We start from the raw sequence: 19,930 nt of genomic DNA on the forward strand, positions 1-19,930 counted from the left end.
AATTTAACATGGCAAAGTATCAGATTTGAGCGAAATCGATTGAATAAATCCTGAGAAATCGAATTTTAACTATGCGACTTTTTAAAATTCAATTTTTCAAGAACTATGTGACCGATTTCGCTCAAAATTTGTATTTTGGTATGGAAAGTTAGTTACTTTAAAATTATGTAAGAAATTGTATACCTTACAATTCAAAATGTTTTCGACTATTCTTAAATGAAATAATAAAAAATAATAAAAATTTACTAAAATTTTGCATGGAATTATCTGTGAACAAACAAGTTTTATAGTTGCAAGGAAAATTTTTTAAATTTGTTAAAAAGTTTTCGAGGTATGGCGAAATATGTAAAAAGTAAAATTAACTTTAAAGGGTCCAAAATTTGAACCGTTCTTCTGACCAAACTGTAGTGACCATATTCCCCAGATTGCTGCAACCGCCTATATTTTGGGGGTCAGATATAGTTAGTCGAAAAAAGGCAAGTTTATACAGAGAAAGTGCGTTTTTGTGCCTGATTTCGTAACTTATAATATCGTCTGCACTTATTAATTAGCATATTTAAGGTGTACCTTAATGGTACCTTGTACCATTAAGTCACTTAACGTGAAGATCCGATTATTAGATGAAAAGTAATACTGGGTGGTCGATTTCTTATTTTGCACACTGTACATAAGTACATACACCAAATTTGGTGCTGATTGGTTCAGAATAACGGATTTGTTTATCCGTTATTCTGAACCAATTAGCACCAAATTTGGTGTATGTACATTTAAAGACATGTCAGACCTAGCTGTCTACTTTATAACTCAGGAGTTCCCTTGACTTCTGCATCGGGTTCAAAATTACATGACTACGGAGTTTAACATTAGTAGTAGTAAACTTAAAATTGGGTTTTCTGTTTAACGATGATAGTGAAATAAAAAATATATTTTATAAACTGAGTGATTTGCTAGCTTGCAGAGGGGAAAACCGCGAAATCCTCCAACGGTTAATCTGACGTCAAGGGGACTCTAACCTATGATCTGTCGACCACTGAGAATATTTTACGTCAGCACTGTGGTCATTGCGAACCGGGTGTGAAATTCTTATCGACCAGGCACGGTTGGGATTCGAACCCGGTTCACCTCATTGGGAGGCGAACGCTCAGTTGTCTGAGCCACAACGGTTCGTCTTCCTTATACTGATACTTTTTATAGCGTGTTTCTATAAACTTAATCGAGGAAGATCGATAGGAACTGATGAAATGTTATTGAAATTATCTATTTAGCCATTAAAAACGTATTTGTTTACATGGTAAATTCTGAATATCACATTCTAAACTATACTATGTGTATAGGTAATCTTTTTTTAATGAATTGTACTTCTAACTCATAATGATAAATCTAATAGTATGCAGTCGCTTCAGTACGTACAGTAAAATAAATAAAGGTTATATATTAGGTGCCATGAATTCATAGAATGGAATGGTGATATTAGTGTACTTATCCGCGTTGAGGACGGTGATAAAAAAATCCATTACCACAGCATATATGTAATGGACCTTAGTATAATAGGTTCTCATTACAAAAGTATGTGCTATACTGGAAGTATTTAACTAAGCAGTACTGCAGTCAATAAAAGTTTGTTGATTTTTTACGGCCTTTGAAATAAATACCTATGTTAGTGCGTTCGCCAAAAATGATTATAAAAATATTAGTGTCGTAACCAATTATTTTCGAGAATTAATACTAGCTAATTTAGCATAAATCGAAATACAATAAAATTTTTATTAAAAAGTAAAATTAATGATGAAAATTTATTTATCTTTGTATATCATCCATAAAAAAATTGCCATGTTATTATTGACGCCAATAGTGCTCAATAAGTTTTAGTAATAGGTACAAATTGAAATGAAAAGAAACAGGTTTTGTACTAAAAAGCTAATTTAAAGAAAATAAGAGGAAAATTATTTTGAAGGAGTGAACTTCTTTCTTAAAACATGTTTTACTTATTCTGATAACGCAAAGCCAACGAGAAAGGCAACAAATAATAAATAAAAGAATTGAATTAGTTAAGTTTAATTAATTGTGGCGGTATATGTCTTTGAGCATGATATCGTAGTCTTGATCATATTGATATATTGGAAATTTATTTTTTTTCAGTCAGCATGAACAATGGGTACTCATCTAGTGTCACAATAAATTTACAATGACGTAATATGAATAATATCTTATTTTAGTATTTATTGTGTTATGAAACATTTTATTAATGATATTCACCTTATATTTTATGCTTCAATGTAAATTTAAACCGTTTTATAACATATAAACAAAATTAATTATCGTGAAAAAGGCTATTTTTTAAAATTGTAGTGCATTCTTATTAGGAAAAGCTTTTGCTTTTACGGCATATGAAATGCGGATTAAATTGCTGTATTTTGGGAAACTAGTGTCAAAATTAAATTTCTAGTTTTTGTTAAATGCTAATCCAAACTGGTCATAATTTTTTTCTCCTTTTTATTGTCTCCAACAAGATAATAAATGCTTAAATGCTTAATGTTGTTTAATGCTTAATGTTGTTTAATGCTTAATGTTGTTTAATGCTTAATGTTGTTTAATGCTTAATGTTGTTTAATGCTTAATGTTGTTTAATGCTTAATGTTGTTTAATGCTTAATGTTAATGCTTAATGTTAAAGCTTAATGTTTATAGCTTAATGTTTAAACATCTTCAACTTGTAAACATGAATGCATCTCAGTGCCTAAAAAAACTTATGCTTTCTAGAATCTGAAAAAAATTAGCGTTTGGCAGCACATTTTATGTGAAAGTATTACTATTATTGTATCATTTTGAGAAAAAAATCTTGAATGACAAGTACGTAACCCCGATATCTAAAGAGCTTTCCCCCATAACCTGTCAACCGGATAGTCTATATTTTGTTGCCTTCGTGGTTGGTGGAAAATGAATAAAAGCCAAAATTGATAAATTTTAAAAAGATTGTTTCAAAACTTTGATGGCATTCAAAGATTGTATATAGTTGATACAATTTCTAAAAAAAGTTATATAAAATCAGACGTAAATAAATTTAATAATTGCTAAGTAAATTTATATAATTTCAACTAAATTTAATAATTGCTATTAAAATTGCATTTATTTGCATGCTAACTCGAACTTTAACTCGAAAGTAATAAAGCAATTCTGCTTTTTATTTTGTGCACAGCACAAAGTGATTTATGTATTAAGAATTTATTTGAATCCGTAATTATATTTTTATAAATACATAAAAGTAGGTTGAATTTAGTATAAATACTACAGTCATAATAGTCTATAGTCATAATTTTCTTGTACAATATTGTCCAGTACAGTATCGTGAACATACTTTTTGAACAGAGGGCGTTTTTTCTTGCATGTAGATTATATTAAGCAGGCATTTTTGAGCTAATATCTAATGCAATGAATATATATGTTACGGTTAATGTAATAAATCCGGTTATTATTATTACTAATCTGCCAATATTAATACTAACTGTTTCTTTTGGTCAAAGGGAGAAATATCGCAAATTATTCACTTTAATCGGTTGTTATTAATAATAACCAAGGAAGTGTGCTCAATGTGATTAAACGGTTTCTATAGCATTAGGACATGGGTATGCCTCGTTGTATGTGTGTTGCGGTTAAAGTGATAAATCCCGTTACTATTAATACTAACGGGTCAAAATTAATAATGACTGCTTCTTTTGGTCAAAGTAAGAAATAAAAAGGGTATATTTCCGTATCGTAATCTGTTTCAGAATAATCACCAAGTCTTAGCAACTTCCGGGCAGCTGCCAGCGAGAAACTTATAAAAAAAAATTTAAAAAAAACATCGCAGAAAGGGACGAACTTGAAGGGAAACTCGTTGCCACCCCCGGTCAAACATCCACACTTATATTTTTCCAGTTTGAAATCAATTTGCTGCTTTGGCGATTGTAGTTGACTTGGCAGTAGTTGATTTGTTATTATTAATAATAACCGATAAGGCCGGGATAACCTGGTCGGTAGGGTGCTGGACCCATGCCCAAGAATTCGATCCCCGCCGGCCGAAGACTCCTCGTGTAGTAAATGGTGACTGATGCTCGTTAAATCTATCGAGTCGCAAAGTTCTCCATGTTCCCATAATAAATCAATACCTCTGGGGTACTGATCTAGGAGTTTCCTTGTCTTCTGAATTTTTTTCAAAATTACAAGGCTACGGAGTTGGAGCATTAGTAGTCGTAAACCCATAAAATTAGGTCGGCTGTTCAATGGCGGATATAAAATAATAAACGGATAATGTCATAAATTCGCTTAAGTTATTCACTTTAAAAGACTTATTTGGTTATTATTAATATTGATCTGTTAGTTTTGATAATAATCAACTATTCGCATTGACCGTAACATATATAGTTAAGATAATGAATCTATATTGAAATGTTTGTCCATTTGGTTAAACGCGCATTCTAAGCTGTATCCTAAATAGAAACCATGCTAACAATATATGAAATTTTGTTTCTTTATTTTAATAAAAATTTTAAATAATAAAACTAGAGTTGTTTAACTATTAGACCCGAAAGATATAAATCTAAATGTCATATAGTAATACTGTCTAAAAATAATACACCTTTTAAAATACGAGTATCTATGGGAATATAACAATGAGGACGTGTTTTTTTCTCTAATAAAAGCATTCCAAAAAGGTAATAGCTTTATCCTCTGAAAAGAACTATCGAATAAATATCTCAGACTTAACTAAAAAAAGATAAAGTTTTACAGTTGAGATGATTTACAGAAGGAGAAGATAAGTGAAATCCGCAAGTAAAAGTAGTCACTATTTCACGAAAATTGGCTTTCAACTCAAAGTAATTCCGTCTTTACTACAGTCGGTTTTTTCGGATGATTTGGTACCGTTATTTATGAAAGTGTCTTAAATAAAAGATATATTATGAAAAAGTGTTATAAACTCATTTTAGTAAAAATATTTGACACAACTTGTATTTTAGAAATCGTTCAGGAAAAAAAAATTTTTTAGTTACTACTTGTTACTTCATAACCTTAAATTTATATCATATTAACTCTGTCTTATATGGTGTCTCGATATTTTAAGATTAAGTTATAAATACTCTAGACAGTAACTATAGTTATGTTGAGTGGCGCAGTAAGAAAATTTCTATGGGGTATTCCAAATCACTAATGAATATATAGGGGAGAGTAAGGTAACTCCAGTTACCCAGATTCTGGCGAGATTAGTTTTAATTTTTAGCTAATAGACTCTGCATTGCATTCTATTTGATAAGAAGAGGGATATACTTTGTTGGCCTATAGTTATTGTTGAATTCATGGCGTCTAAGTGAATAAGATTGTTTTACTGCGCCATTACTCTTGATCTTCTTTTGTTTATAAGTTATCTGCATTTATTGGTCATTACAGTTATAAAAAATCTTTTTCTCCAAGCTTATTATGCGTTTACTAATGACTCATGCCATAACAAACAATAAGGATTTAGTCCTGTCATGGCTTTGTTTCTTTTCGATAACCTCTGATCTCAGGTTAAGATCGGGTACTACAGCCTACGTATAAAGCCGATTTAGAGTATCGGGAAAAAGAACAGAAAAAAGAACGTTAAAAAAAGTGTGCTATCAAGGAAGAAAGAATAGTTTTATCTAAGAAACCTAAATCCTTCATTGATGTTTGTTCTAATGAAAACGATAAAAACACATGATATGTAAGTTATTTTTATTATAATGATGTATTTCTCAACTAAAAATATGAGAAAAGGTGAATCTAATGTTGAAAAATGTTTTTGTTGGGATTATGAAAGCTGTTTTAGGAGCAGATAAATGCTTCAAATGTGAATTTTTTACATAATATACTCTAATTGCTTCATAAAATAAAAGTAGCTGCTATTTTTTTTACTGATATTCCAGTTTTTAGAAAAAATGTTGTGTATCTATGACTTTACAAGAAAAATGCATTGTACACAACCAAACAAACAATGAATATCTTGACTAAATCGAACAATTTAGCTCAAAGAGACTTTCGAATCTTAGTTACTCTGTCCTACTCCCACTTTATATATATATGGGTGATTCTCACGAAATATAACAATTCACTGTCCCTTGCTCCAAGATCTAATACTATAATACTAAAAAAACTTTTTTTTTAAAAAAATTAATAAATTGCATTGCTGTTAGCATTTTAAAATGACTTTGCACTAGTATTGACTGTCTTGTGTAGTTAAAAAATTTAATTGAACTTCAAAATGTCATTTTCCTGGCATGTCCCAAACAATGTTTCCAATAATAACTAGCTTCAAAAACTTCCCATAAATTTTTAAATATCTAATTTTTTTTACCTCAACCAGTGTAAGCATTTCTAGAATACACGCTGAGGGCATTATTTACAAAAACTTCGTTTAAAATAATTTTTTCTGTCAATAATTTTTTTGTCCCAAGAAAATTTTTCATTTTCCTGGCTACTTTTATTTAGTGGTTTATAACCAAAGTAGATAGAACCAGCAATCAATATCTTATGTTAATAGATAGATTAGATACCCTCCTATGTGAACATGTCTTGTTTCATGAATAAAGAACCAATTTTCTGGTTCAAAATCTATTTCAAAAAATTTTTCAAGATGAGTAGGTTTTTGTGTTGTCATTTTCCAGGCTTCTTGAAATCATTAATAACATAAACTACATAGATTTATCTGAATTATTTTAAGAAATCCTGTTGTTTTTTGTAGAATGCAAACGTCTTAGGCCAAAATATCAAATTAAAGTAAAGTTATATGCTATAAAATGGCGAATTTATCAAAATACTGGCTGTCGTTTTCCTGGCTTATGAATTGCAGGACATTGAATTGTTACCAGAATTTTTTTTAACGGCTAATACTGTAAGGAGGAAAAGCAAATATTAACCTAATAACAAGTTTATGTATGATTGTAATATGGTTGGATGTAATCAAAGTCATTTATTTATTTAATGATTGATTATTATACACAATTTTATACGGTACATATCAGCAACAAAAAAAATTGATTCCTTCTACAGTGGATAAAAAGAATTAATTTAAGCAATTTATGGTCCATCTAACATAAAGGCTTAAGTTGAGTTACTAACTATTAACTTAAAATGACTGTTTTCTGAACTTTCAAGCTAATATGTCATTTTCCTGGCATTCAAGATTTGGTGAATTTCTATTTTATTTTATTTTCTCGAGCAAATGTCAATAAACTACACTGCCGTCTGTAGGATATTAATAAATGTAACTAAAGAAGTATACAAAAAAATTTTTAGATTATTTTGAAGACTTTAAATTTGAAGAAAATGTCCGAATTGGTTTAAAAAGAATCACCCATATATATATATATATATATAACCTTTACAAATTAATGTTTCAATTTCCATGGGTATTAAAAATTAAATATATTAAATTGTATAATTAAATTTTTGTATCATAAGTATTTATCATTATATAATGATAAATACTATATTGTGGTATATGATAATATTATATATGATAATATTATATTATATGATAATATTATTATATATATGATAATATTATATTATTCAAACAAAATAAAGAATAAAATATTTTTCAAATAATATGGAAAAAATGGAATATTATTTTAATAACATCGTTTATAAAACGATAATATCGTTTATGCTCTACAAAAAATATGAATATTTTTCAATTATAAATAAAACAAATAAATTGCTAAAATAAAGTTTTCAGTATATTAAAATAAAATTTAGGGTAAAATTCAAATTTGGCCAGCCGCAGTATATGAAACTGTTATTTTATAAAATCATAATCACAAAATAAAAAATTGTAGTCATTTTATAACGACTGCATGAACGAATAATGATTTGGAACAATTGCGAAACATATCCTAATTCAAAATCTTAAATTACTATTTTTTTTTTCAAATTGCTAATGATTGATAATAAGTAGCACACTTAATAATTTATGCAAATGAAAGAAAAATATTCTACTTACAAATAATTTCTTACTAACGCGAGCTTGTCACACCTCCAAAAGTTCAAAGTTCTATGACTGAACATCGAAAATCGTCTGCAGACAAAGGCATTTGAAAACGATATTCCCATCAGGTCTTACCAAGTCTTTAAACTGCCATACCAAAAAACTCGTTAATTAGTGGATTAGAATCATAAAAAACGAAGGAATACGCTTCCATTGAAAAAAAAATGGTGCAGTTTCTTTTTCAATTGTATCTTCACTTTCTTAAGTGAGAATACCTCCATTACTTGGAACATTTAAGGGTGAAAGGACTACCATGGGTGACGATTAGCAATTTTTATGTGGCAACGGGCTCGTTTGGAGCTATCTATTCAAGTTTTTTTTTTTTTTTTGTATCCTTCTCTGCGTTACACTACATTAGAAAGGATTAGCCAAATACTTAGTTGAAAATTCCTTTGAATATTTTTTTTTCTTTTTGAAAGTTTTATGTTATTTCCCCATACTAGCCAGAAAAGCATAAGACGCTAATACTTTTTCATCCACTTTCATTTATATTAGGCCAAAAAAAATAGTTAACTCTATAATTCCCACATTAACATTATAAATAACTCTTAAAACTTATCATTACTCAAACTAAGTTTAAGCGATTTCTTAACATTTGCGTTAGAATAAGTGTTCTGAGTGCTATATTCTTCACGAGGGCCAATTTTTTTTACACTGCTTCGTAAAATAGTTATCTCAAAGTTGGAAAGTTTCGGCTAAAAAATTGGCAACTAAATATCCGTCGTAAATCCGATGGAGTTCATAAAGTAAAATTAAATCTTCGTAATTTCTATACGAATAAAATATATTTTAAAGGTTTTGATGCTACACTATTATGCACTGAAAAGGAGCACAACCTCAAAAGCGAGTTTGTCCCACTACTCGTCTTCTGAATTAATTCCATAAGAAAGTTACGGGGTTAAAAGTTTTCAAGATCGGTGGCGCAAAGTCAGTCATAAAAAAGCATAAAATCTTTCAATACATAATTTCTGTATGAGAAAAAATGGTGCAATGAGTTAACCTGCTGTAAAAACGTTATTTTGGAGAAAGTCCCTTAAATAGTTTGTAACCTCTTACATGTACTTTTGTAAACTTCCATTTTGTCTGTTATTTTTGTAACACTTTTAAATTAACTTAAATAGAGTGCGTTGTATCTTACAAAATACTCGAATCAGGCTGTTAAAATGTTGAACTCAATCCAAAGCATTAAAAAAATACCCTAACTCTCCCTGCATTCAACTACTTAGATACTAGTTAAAAAGCTACGTTGCTCTGTCAGAAATATATATATATTACTAGCGACTTTTTACTTGAATTGTTTGAACGCAATTTTGAAATAGTTTTTTGAAATATCAAACGCAATTCTTGCTTTTAATTTTGTTTTTAGGTTACGCAAAATAAAATGGGAAAAATATTTTCAATCATTATGGATTTCGTTATTGGGTGATCTACTAGTACACAGGTTCAAATCTCTGTAGAATATTTTTATCGGCTTTTTATTGAATAGTTTGCACTCTTATAAACAGATAGTGCCACAATATTTAATCTCATGTTTGTACCTTTGGAACTTATTTTATTTATATAATGAATTTAGAATATTTGCAAAACCATTGAGAACAAAATTGTAATAAAAATGCTTTACTCTTTGTTATTGAGTTAAAGGGTTTAAAAAGGCAAACAATTTTATACAATTTAAGAATAAAAAAATAGCTTTAGAATTATATCCACTCTTATAAAAACTATTTTGTACAGCATAAATAAAAATAAGAAATTTTCTCTCTTTTTTCTTCTTAATTACTAGAAGCGCTTTTTTGTAGAATCAAATAAACTGTGTTCTAAAGCAATTTAAAACATGTTTCGAAGCCATTTTCAGTCTTTCTTAACCATGTTCATAACTAGTAATGTTATTAATAGCAGAGTTATGAAGTTGCTAGTGTTATTTATTGGACTCCGTTAGTAATGCTAGATTTAAATTTCAAGAGTATAATTTGTTTCAATAATATCCAATGAGCTCAATTATCATTTCCCCTATGTTTGGATTTTAGAATTATCAATTTCGATAACGTTTGTAATTGTTCAGATTTAATATCAGGTATTTGAAATTTCCACCAACACTTAAATAATTTTCGATAAAACTTATTGTAATCTGAGAATGAATAATTAATAGTTTCGTAATTTCGATAAGGAACATTTATATAATTATGTATTTCCTTTTGTAAATATTTCTTCCGACGAATATTTCACTCGAGATTAAAAGGAGACATTCATCTAATTAATAGAAAACTAAGTATATTTCAATGAAATTTGAAAAATTTGCTTAGTTATAGAATAGGCCTGAGGCCCATTCGCAACCATTTTGACTGAAGACTTATGCAATCAAATGAGTCAAATTTTTGTTTATATATTTACACTTGTCTGGTAGATTTTTAAGGATTGAATAGTTTAATTCAGATCTCTTTTCATTAATGTGTTTATAGCTGAATAATCTAATTATATTTTATTGTATTATATTATATTATATTATATTATATTATATTATATTATATTATATTATATTATATTATATTATATTATATTATATTATATTATATTATATTATATTATATTATATTATATTATATTATATTACATTACATTACATTACATTACATTGCATTGCATTGCATTGCATTATATTATATTATATTATATTATATTATATTATATTATATTATATTATACAGTCAAACCCCGCTATAGTGAATATGATTTATAGTGTATTATTATTAACTCCTGAATATAGTGAACGAAATGTTTGCTCCCTTGCCTTGCTATACATATATAATATTATTTTATACATATATTATGAACTGTTTTCTGTCTTCGACTGATTTTTTTTCTTCATTTCCTGGTAATGTTAAAATTTCGACGTAAAATATATATACCGATTTTTTAAACCATCAATTGAGTGAAATGTAGCCATAAGCATTTTTTCTTGTATGCTTCTATTTCAGTTACCCATCCTAACTTTTTTGTACGCAAGATGAAGAATAATAAATAAACAAATATTAACACATATTTTGTTACTACAAATTGTTTTTTAATCATTTTTGTACTTCATTTTATTGATCATTTATTTAAATAATGTGTAATAAAAGGGACCAGTTCGGAAAAATTAGTCAACATTGTTAGCAGTACGGATATAGTGAACTCCCGGCTATAGTGAACCGAAATTTCGGTCCCTTAAAGGTTCACTGCAGCGAGGTTTGACTATATTATATTATATTATATTATATTATATTATATTATATTATATTATATTATATTATATTATATTATATTATATTATATTATATTATATTATATTATATTATATTATATTATATTATATTATATTATATTATATTATATTATATTATATTATATTATATTATATTATATTATATTATATTATATTATATTATATTATATTATATTATATTATATTATATATATCCATCCTGTCTCTTTCTTGTCTTGTGTCACTTTCAACTCCAGAATCGTTTGTTCTTGGATTCTAAAATTCGAATCGCGTCTGAAAAGGTTGTTAAGTTGCCCTCGGTCCCTAGAAGTCGTTAAAAACTGCAATTTTGTCCGCTCGGGTAGGATATTTGAGTAAGAAATTTTCTGTTTGATTTGAAATTACACATTTTTGTAAATTAAACTTTAAAATATCTATTTTTTTAAATATATAAACATAAGCGATGTTTCTCGGTTTGATCAAAACAGAGTTTCACTGAGAGCTTATTGCACGTTCTTCAGAAAATATTTATCTTCCATATATTATGACAGGTCAAGGAAAAGTCATGGAGTTAATAGTTTGAAAACTAATTTTTTAAACCACGCGTTTATTTTGTTTATAGTGACACTTTTTTAACGTGTTTCTATGAAGGGCACAAATAATGTAGAATGGTCAGAAATTCTTCATCAGCCAACAGAAGAGCAAAAGCATGGTTTCTTTAAAAAAAACTATCTCAATGCGCTTGTTTCAACATGGACTAGATATAAAAGTACATTCCCATTAGGAAACTTCGCTTATGAAAATCTTAATCGGCTGATAAATGAGCAGTAGCAAGGTCATGGTGTCTTAGAAAACTATTCAGAAGTGTTTAGTGTACCCTCTGAGCGTCAGTCTCGGATTTTCTGAACTTTCAGATGCAGGCTTTTTTATATTAAAAAAATAAGTTTCTCCGTGTTATTGCATGAGAAAATCGTGCGTAGTATAGCTATTTCTGTACAATTTTACCCTGTTGTTCAGCGCTTGGAGAGTTCATGAGCCAGATAAAAACAGAAGATTTTCCCTTAGAAGTTTTATTAGAATCTTTCTTGGTCAACAAATGAACAAAAACAGTTTTGCTTTAATACATTTTATAACTTTGGGTGAAAAAAAAGTAAGAAACAAAATCCTATTTTTTTTGCCGTCTCTCTAACCGTTTAAATACGACAGCATTTTACAGAAATATCTTAAAAGTATGTATTCAAGATAAGATCATGGAGAAAAGGACGACAGTCATTTTTTCAAAAAATAAAATGTTGCCACCGGCTACTTTAATTCTCTAAGAAATAACTTTAATCAATATCTAATCAAGAATGAAAATTTTTTTTTTTTTGGTTCTTATACAAAAACTTAAAGTATCTCTTTTCACAAACAAACTACTTCAGGGCTGTTTTACTTTAAGACATTCAATTTCACTTTGACTTTTTTTATAAAACAATTTCTTTCAATTCATGTTCAAATAATTCTAATACCGTCTTGGAGTTTTTCAAAAGATCAAACAGAAAAGATCATCTGTGTCAACTTTTAAGATCGTTTGAATCATTTATCTTAAGCATAGGAATAAAAAGACCAAAAAAAAATTTTCTTAAAAAAAAAAAACTGAACTATTTTTGATAACAAAGTTTGGTTAAATTCTTTTTGTTTCTAGTAGCTCTATTTTCATCAATATATACAGCATATAAGCAACAATTTCTTTATTTTAATGCTTTAATGTATATATATATATATATATATATATATATATATATATATATATAGCACAATAAAAACAAAGAGAAAAACGAAAATAATTAATAAGTTTTATTACATTTACTCTTTACATTTTTTTTCAGTTTTTTGCTTGATATATTTCTTTGTTTTTCCGTACATATTTTTTACTTAATGTGTTCCAATTTCGTTAAAAATTTTTTGAGTGCTCCTCACACTGTTGTATTGATATATTTTGCTCTGGCTATATTAATACAATATTAGAAAGCACTCCTCTTGCGGATATAATCGTGTGAGCTGATGAAGAGATTATATCTTTTCTTTGTTTTGTTGTCCAAATTTTAATAATTTTTTTTTTTTTTTTTTTTTTTTAAGATATTAAAAATTATGTTTTTTTTAAATACTTTTAAAAAATTATTGTAAATATTTTTCTTCTCTTGTCATTATTTTTTATTTTTTCCACAATTTTTTAGCTTATATATATATATATATATATATATATATATATATATATATATATATATATATATATATATATATATATATATATATATATATATATATATATATATGTATAATATATATATATATATATATATATATATATATATATATATATATATATATATATATATATATATATATATATATATGTATATATATATATATATATATATATATGTATATATATATATATATATATATATATATATATATATATATATATGTATATATATATATATATATGTATATATATATATATATATATATATATATATATATATATATATATATATATATATATATATATATATATGTATATATATATATATATATATATATATATATATATATATATATATATATGTACATATCCTTTGTTTCATCTTCATTTTGAACTTTTATATATATATATATATATATATATATATATATATATATATATATATATATATATATATATATATATATATATATATATATATATATATATATGTATATATATATATATATATATATATATATATATATATATATATATATATATATATATATATATATATATATATATATATATGTATATAAAAGTTCAAAATGAAGATGAAACAAAGGAAAATTACAGATTAATGGAAAAAGGGGGAAAAAGAAAATTAATAATGAAAATAACAAAAAATAGGGGGGGGGAAATAAATCTGAAAAAAAGGATATAATTCTTTTGAAAAATCCGGAAAGTAAAACATATAGTATTTTCATCAGCCCACACGATTATATCCGCAAAAAAGAGCGCTTTCTAATATCGTATCAATATAACCGAAGCAAAATATATCAATACAATAGTGTGAGGAGCACTCAAAAAAGTTTTACAAAAATTACAACAAATGAAATAAAAACAATAAGTAAAAATAACATATAAAGAAAAAACAGAATAAGACATAAAACATAATCTATAAAGCGAGTAGCGAAATCAAATAAACTTACATGAACGGGAAATTTTTCAAAAATGATTTAAAATATTTTCGTAACATGATTGCCAGATTGCAAAATATGAAAACGAAAGCGCAAATTGAGATAGAGGCGTAACTAGAAGAGTTTTGTTTTAAAGTGCGTTCTTACTGCATTACTGAAGTGCGTTTGATTTGGTAGTTAACAAGGATGGGCCCGAAAATGGATGTGCGCAAGATAATATTATGCTGGATAATTTAAAGAAGTTGACTATAAATAATTTTGGAAAATAAATATTTATTTAAAAAAATATAATATTGTCTTAAATAATTTCCTTTGGTATGGTACTGTGGTATGTTATTTTCTAATACCTGACTAAGTTTGAATATTATGGGTTAATATTAAGGGGATGCATAGGACCATTTATCTATACATCAGTGTATGAGCATCAAATGTGTGCAGATGTACAGTATATGAAATACCAGTATAGGAGAATCATTGTAGAGAAGAATTCAATTTTTAAATTTTAGCCTATTCGATGAGAGTATACAAGGTTCGTAAGCAAAATCAGTGTCCAATTTAGGAATTATTTTGTATAAATTATATTCTTTAAAAATTCTTTTTAAGTATACCTATTTGCTGTGATAAATTCCAATAACCGAATCAGTCAACTACTTCTTATTTCTTCAAAAGTATCGAAATGCACTGTATCGCAATTGTACTACTATAGTACCGCTATGCCCTGTATCGCAATTTTGACTGTACTTCTTTGGTTATGATTTCATTTCAATTTTTTTGTCAGTGAAGTCATTGCTTTGCAAAGTGTTGCAGTTTATGAATTATGTAAACTTTAACCCATTAAATAGCTTTTTAACATTTAACTGGCACTACACTCATAGAATTGTGTAGATCATTCATATAATAGGGTAGAGTGTTGTACTTTGGATCAGTGTCAACATTTACACCTTTTAGTGAAGAATTCGTGTATGAAGTATACACTATCTGCTATGTTCATGGGTGTTTCGAGTAAACGCTCAAGAACTTCTTTTTTTTTTAACCCATTGGCAAAATGGGTCTTGGTTTGGATTTCATGGAGTCCTCACTTTTCAGCTACAATAATCAAGAGTAAACACTGCGCATGCGTTGATATGGCGACCACTGCTGTTTGATAATATTTTTGGAATTCTTTTTATCACTTTTAATTTTGTTATGCATTAAGATGGTGAGTTTATTTTTTGAGATATGGGATTAGAGAGATCCCATAAATACTTCTTAAGATGCGAATAAAAGAGAATTTCCTCATTTGAACGATACTTTTGTTTTTATTGTTTCAATTAAGAATCAGAAATTCTAACCTACAGTTCAAACTGGATCGTTTTCAATACTAATTCAGGTAAATATCACAATTAAAGAGGGTCCAGACTGATTGACACGGTCTCAACAGTTAGAGTAGAAGCAAGACAAAAAAACGAAGCCAAGTCATAAACTTACCGAGGCTGAAAAAGCCAAAGAGCGTAGACGGGAATACCTTAAGCGTTACACACAAACGGGAAAACGAAAGGATTCTGTTCGCAAGCGCAAGCATGACCTATCCGAAAATGAACCGTTCACAGAAAAGTTATATTAACGAATATTCTTATAGTGTATTCCCACAAAATTTCTAAAGTTTTGTGAATAAATTATTACATCTGGCAAAATTACCGTGATGAATGTTAAAAAAATTAAAAAAATAAGCAAAAAACATAATTCTGGTTAATGAATTCAAAATATACGGTATTTTAACCGTTCATTTGGTAATTTACATTGGCTGATTTTCAAAATTATAGTTCTTATTACCACACTAAGTAAAAATACAAAAATTATTACTAAATTTAACCGAATAAAACGTTTTTATACCGCGCTCTAGGTTATAATAACATTATCAAAATGTATCACATTTGCCATATTTGATCAAATTTTATAAGACCGTATTTCTTTCTTAATTTTACCGAACTAATTACCAATAGGTTTCGGTAATAATTACCTTGTCTCTTTGTGCTCCCATAGATCCAGAAGACACCGTAAATTTTACAGTATTCAGGAAATACTATTTTTCCCAGTATACCTTTCGCAAAAAAAAATAAATAAATAAATAAAAAAAAAACGGGCCACCCTGACCCACACACTTTTGATCTATTAATTGAATCCTCACGTTCCAGGACTCATTCTTAAAAGTTTGAGAGGGAGATTTCAAATATACTAATTAGTTAGTGCAAACGATATTTTAAGCTACGAAATCAGATACAAAAACATTCTTTTTCTGAATGAACATACCTTTTTTTCGTCAGTTTCGGATTTATGACCTCAGAATCGAATCAAATCTGAAATCGAATTATAAAGAAGCCGTATTTTTACAATTAGATTTCACAGGAGCAATTCAACCGATTTCGCATAAACTTTGTATTTTGCCATTAAATTACATTCTTTGATATGATGTAACAAATTGTACACCTTACAATTCAAAATTTTTCGACTATCATTAAATAAAATAACAGAAAATAAATATTTACTAAAAGTTTTACTTTGCATGGAATTAGCTTTGGATAAACGACTTTTATAACCGTGCGCAAAAATATTTAAATTCGTTTCAAAATTTCTCGAGATATGGCAAAATACACAAAAAAAAAATAAATAAATAAAATTAACATTAAGGAGTCCAAACTTTGGACCTCTTTCCTATTCAAACTATTCAGAGAAAATACGTTTTTGTGTCTGATTTCGTTACTTGAAATATCGTCTTCACTATATAATTAGCATATTTGAGATCACCTCCTTAAATCATTATGATTCAGTCCTAGAACGTTAAGATCCGCTCATTAGATCAAAATTTATTCAGGATTGTCCCTTTTTTTATTTTGCGCCCTGTAAGCTGGATAAATTATGAGTGTTTTACTTTATTATTTTTTAAATTGATTAAAATTAAAGGTTAATTTTTCCAGGGAATAGATTTCTTTCTCAATCGTTTCAGTTGCTCAAAAACCTGTAAGGTTGTTAGAGTATCTGAAACTTAAACCAAAGAAAACAGATTATGAAGAGTTCCTTCACTACCCTAACTTGAGAAAAAATAAATAAAACTCAACCTTATTCCGTTAGTTTAAAATCTCGCATATTATATTTTATCTCGCCAAATCAATGTAGCCAATTAAGACAAAAACGAACTTTTTCACTTTTTGAAAAACAAAATTATTTGCATTAAGTTTATTATGTAATGAAAAAAGTCTCAAGCAGACCCCCTTAAAATATCGTGAAATAGGAGCTGTAAATACATTTTGTGAGCTGTTTCTAGTACCGAAATCGACATAATAATTTATTTTATATAATGGAAATATTTATTGTCAACATGCATTATCCAATAATCTGCACAGTTATGTCGAAATCTCATTTAATAACGGGATTAGGATAATTATGAGGATGAACTTACCGTCTTGACTCCGACAAGTTGATCGTAATCAGGAGAATAACTGACTCGATAAACTGTAATAAGGCTACAACAACACACACATCTTCCTAAATACTTCCACTAATGTATGTTACATTTATTACGCTAACATGTGGCGTAACTTTTCTTTCCCAAATGATTGCGGGTTTGAATGTGAAAATATTCCGAGCAATTCTGGTTTAAGTCTTCAAAAGAAGTATTATTTTAAATGAAAAATGTATATACTCTCAACTAATAAAAACAAATTCTAAATTTTTTTTAATTATTTTACGGTGAAAACATTTTGATAAAATTACCGTATTGTATGAAATTTCTGATGAAAAAAAACGAAATTCTAGTTAATAAAACCAAACTACATTGTATATAAAGCATTAATTTTTCTGTTAATAAGGTAACGATTTTGCAGAAATTCTGGTTTTCAAATTTACTGTTCTTATTACCTAGCATTTAGTTAGAATACAAATGATTCTTTAAAAAAATCTTACTTTTCTAATTTTAGTTATTGAAAATGATTGTTCTGTTTTCATGTACTCAACTATCAAAATACAATTGAATTTCAAGAGTGATTTTTATTTTAAAATATTAGGGAAACAACTCTAAAAAATATGTGTTGTTTAGAGGAGAAATTTAGTACGTAGTTTAATTTTAAAAAAATGAATTAATGCTTAAAAAGGGGTCTCCAGATTCTTTCTACAATTGTAAATGCAAATAAAAATATATCTTCGTGTGTTTAATTAAGGTTGGATAAAAATTGTAATGGATTTAAAGATGCTGAAAAGATTATGAATAAACATTTAAATGAAGCTGAATGGAATTCAAAATTTTTATTTTAGATTTTTAATGGAAGAACTCAGCTTTTTAAAAACATACCTAAATTGATTGAAAAGAAGTTGATTGTAAGTCTTTAAAAAAGAAATTATAACTTAGTAAAGATTTAGATTCTTGAGTTGTTAAAATTCTCAAATTTAACAAATATATATAATTTCTCTGAATTTGACTGCGTTGGTAAAAAAGGTTGCAACAGATGTGAAATAAAAATATAATTACATTTTAGTATATTATATTTATATAAAAACCAGTGCCTTGTCTGATTCAATTTAAAATTTGGAGTAAATTTTTATTAGAAAAATTTAATTAATTTAAAAGCAAACTTGACATTTTTTAAATAAAAAAATTGGCTTTCCGGTTCTAAATAAGATTTAAATAATATGAAAGAAATACGATTTAATGTTTGGATAAAAAAAATCTAGTTTCCAGCATAAAATGCGAAGAGAACACATAACTCCCTGAAACATGTTTCAACTTTCGCTTAATTAAATACAAAGCTTTATTTGCCTATCGAACATTAAGGATTTAAAAGTTAATATCTGAAATGTTAGTTTTAAAGCTAAAAATATATTTCCAATGATTAGCAGACTAAGTACAGATTAAAAGATATTAATAATAAAATATGGAAAATCTAATTTGCAAATCTGTCCAAAATGGCACCATTATAAAAAGAATACAATATTTATAAAACTTCTCGCTGTTCCATCCATTTTTTAATTAAATCTCTAATTAAAAACACCGTAATATATGTTTTAATTAGTATTTAACCGTATTTTTGGAAATATTTAATTAAATCAAAAACTTTTTTTATTTAAATTTTTAAGGATTTTTTTTTATTTTGCTCGATTTTATGTAATAATAATTTATGCCTCATAATTTATTTTGACGATACTAAATATATTTAGTTGTAAGGTATGAAAATTTTTACTCCAATTTTGCTTTATATTTTGAATGGAAAAATTCAGAAACTGATTGAATTGATTGATTTTATAAATTAATTCAATTGATATGACATGAGCAAAATCTAAAATTAATATGAAAGAGCTTTCCCCCGAACTATTGAATAATTATTGGCTATAAATTCATCCTCCCCACTATTTTGTCAGTAAGACGTAAGCAAAAACTCTTATGTTTATTCAGAAAAAGTGCGTTTTTGAATGTTT

At 27.1% G+C, this 19,930-nt stretch overlaps 1 protein-coding gene across 1 annotated transcript in view; it reads right to left on the reverse strand.

Annotated features, from left to right (window-relative positions):
- The window catches only part of LOC107438782 (uncharacterized), a 37,168-nt gene extending 19,110 nt beyond the window's left edge, over positions 1-18,058 (reverse strand). The window contains exon 1 of the mRNA XM_016051151.3: positions 17,922-18,058. The gene's annotated coding sequence lies outside the window, so the exon portion shown is untranslated. The remainder of the gene's footprint in view (positions 1-17,921) is intronic.
- Positions 18,059-19,930: the final 1,872 nt, after the last annotated feature.

This window comes from Parasteatoda tepidariorum, chromosome 3 (assembly GCF_982258835.1).
Source record: "Parasteatoda tepidariorum strain Cologne lab strain chromosome 3, Ptep-v5.0, whole genome shotgun sequence".
Taxonomy (NCBI): Eukaryota; Metazoa; Arthropoda; class Arachnida; order Araneae; family Theridiidae; genus Parasteatoda; species Parasteatoda tepidariorum.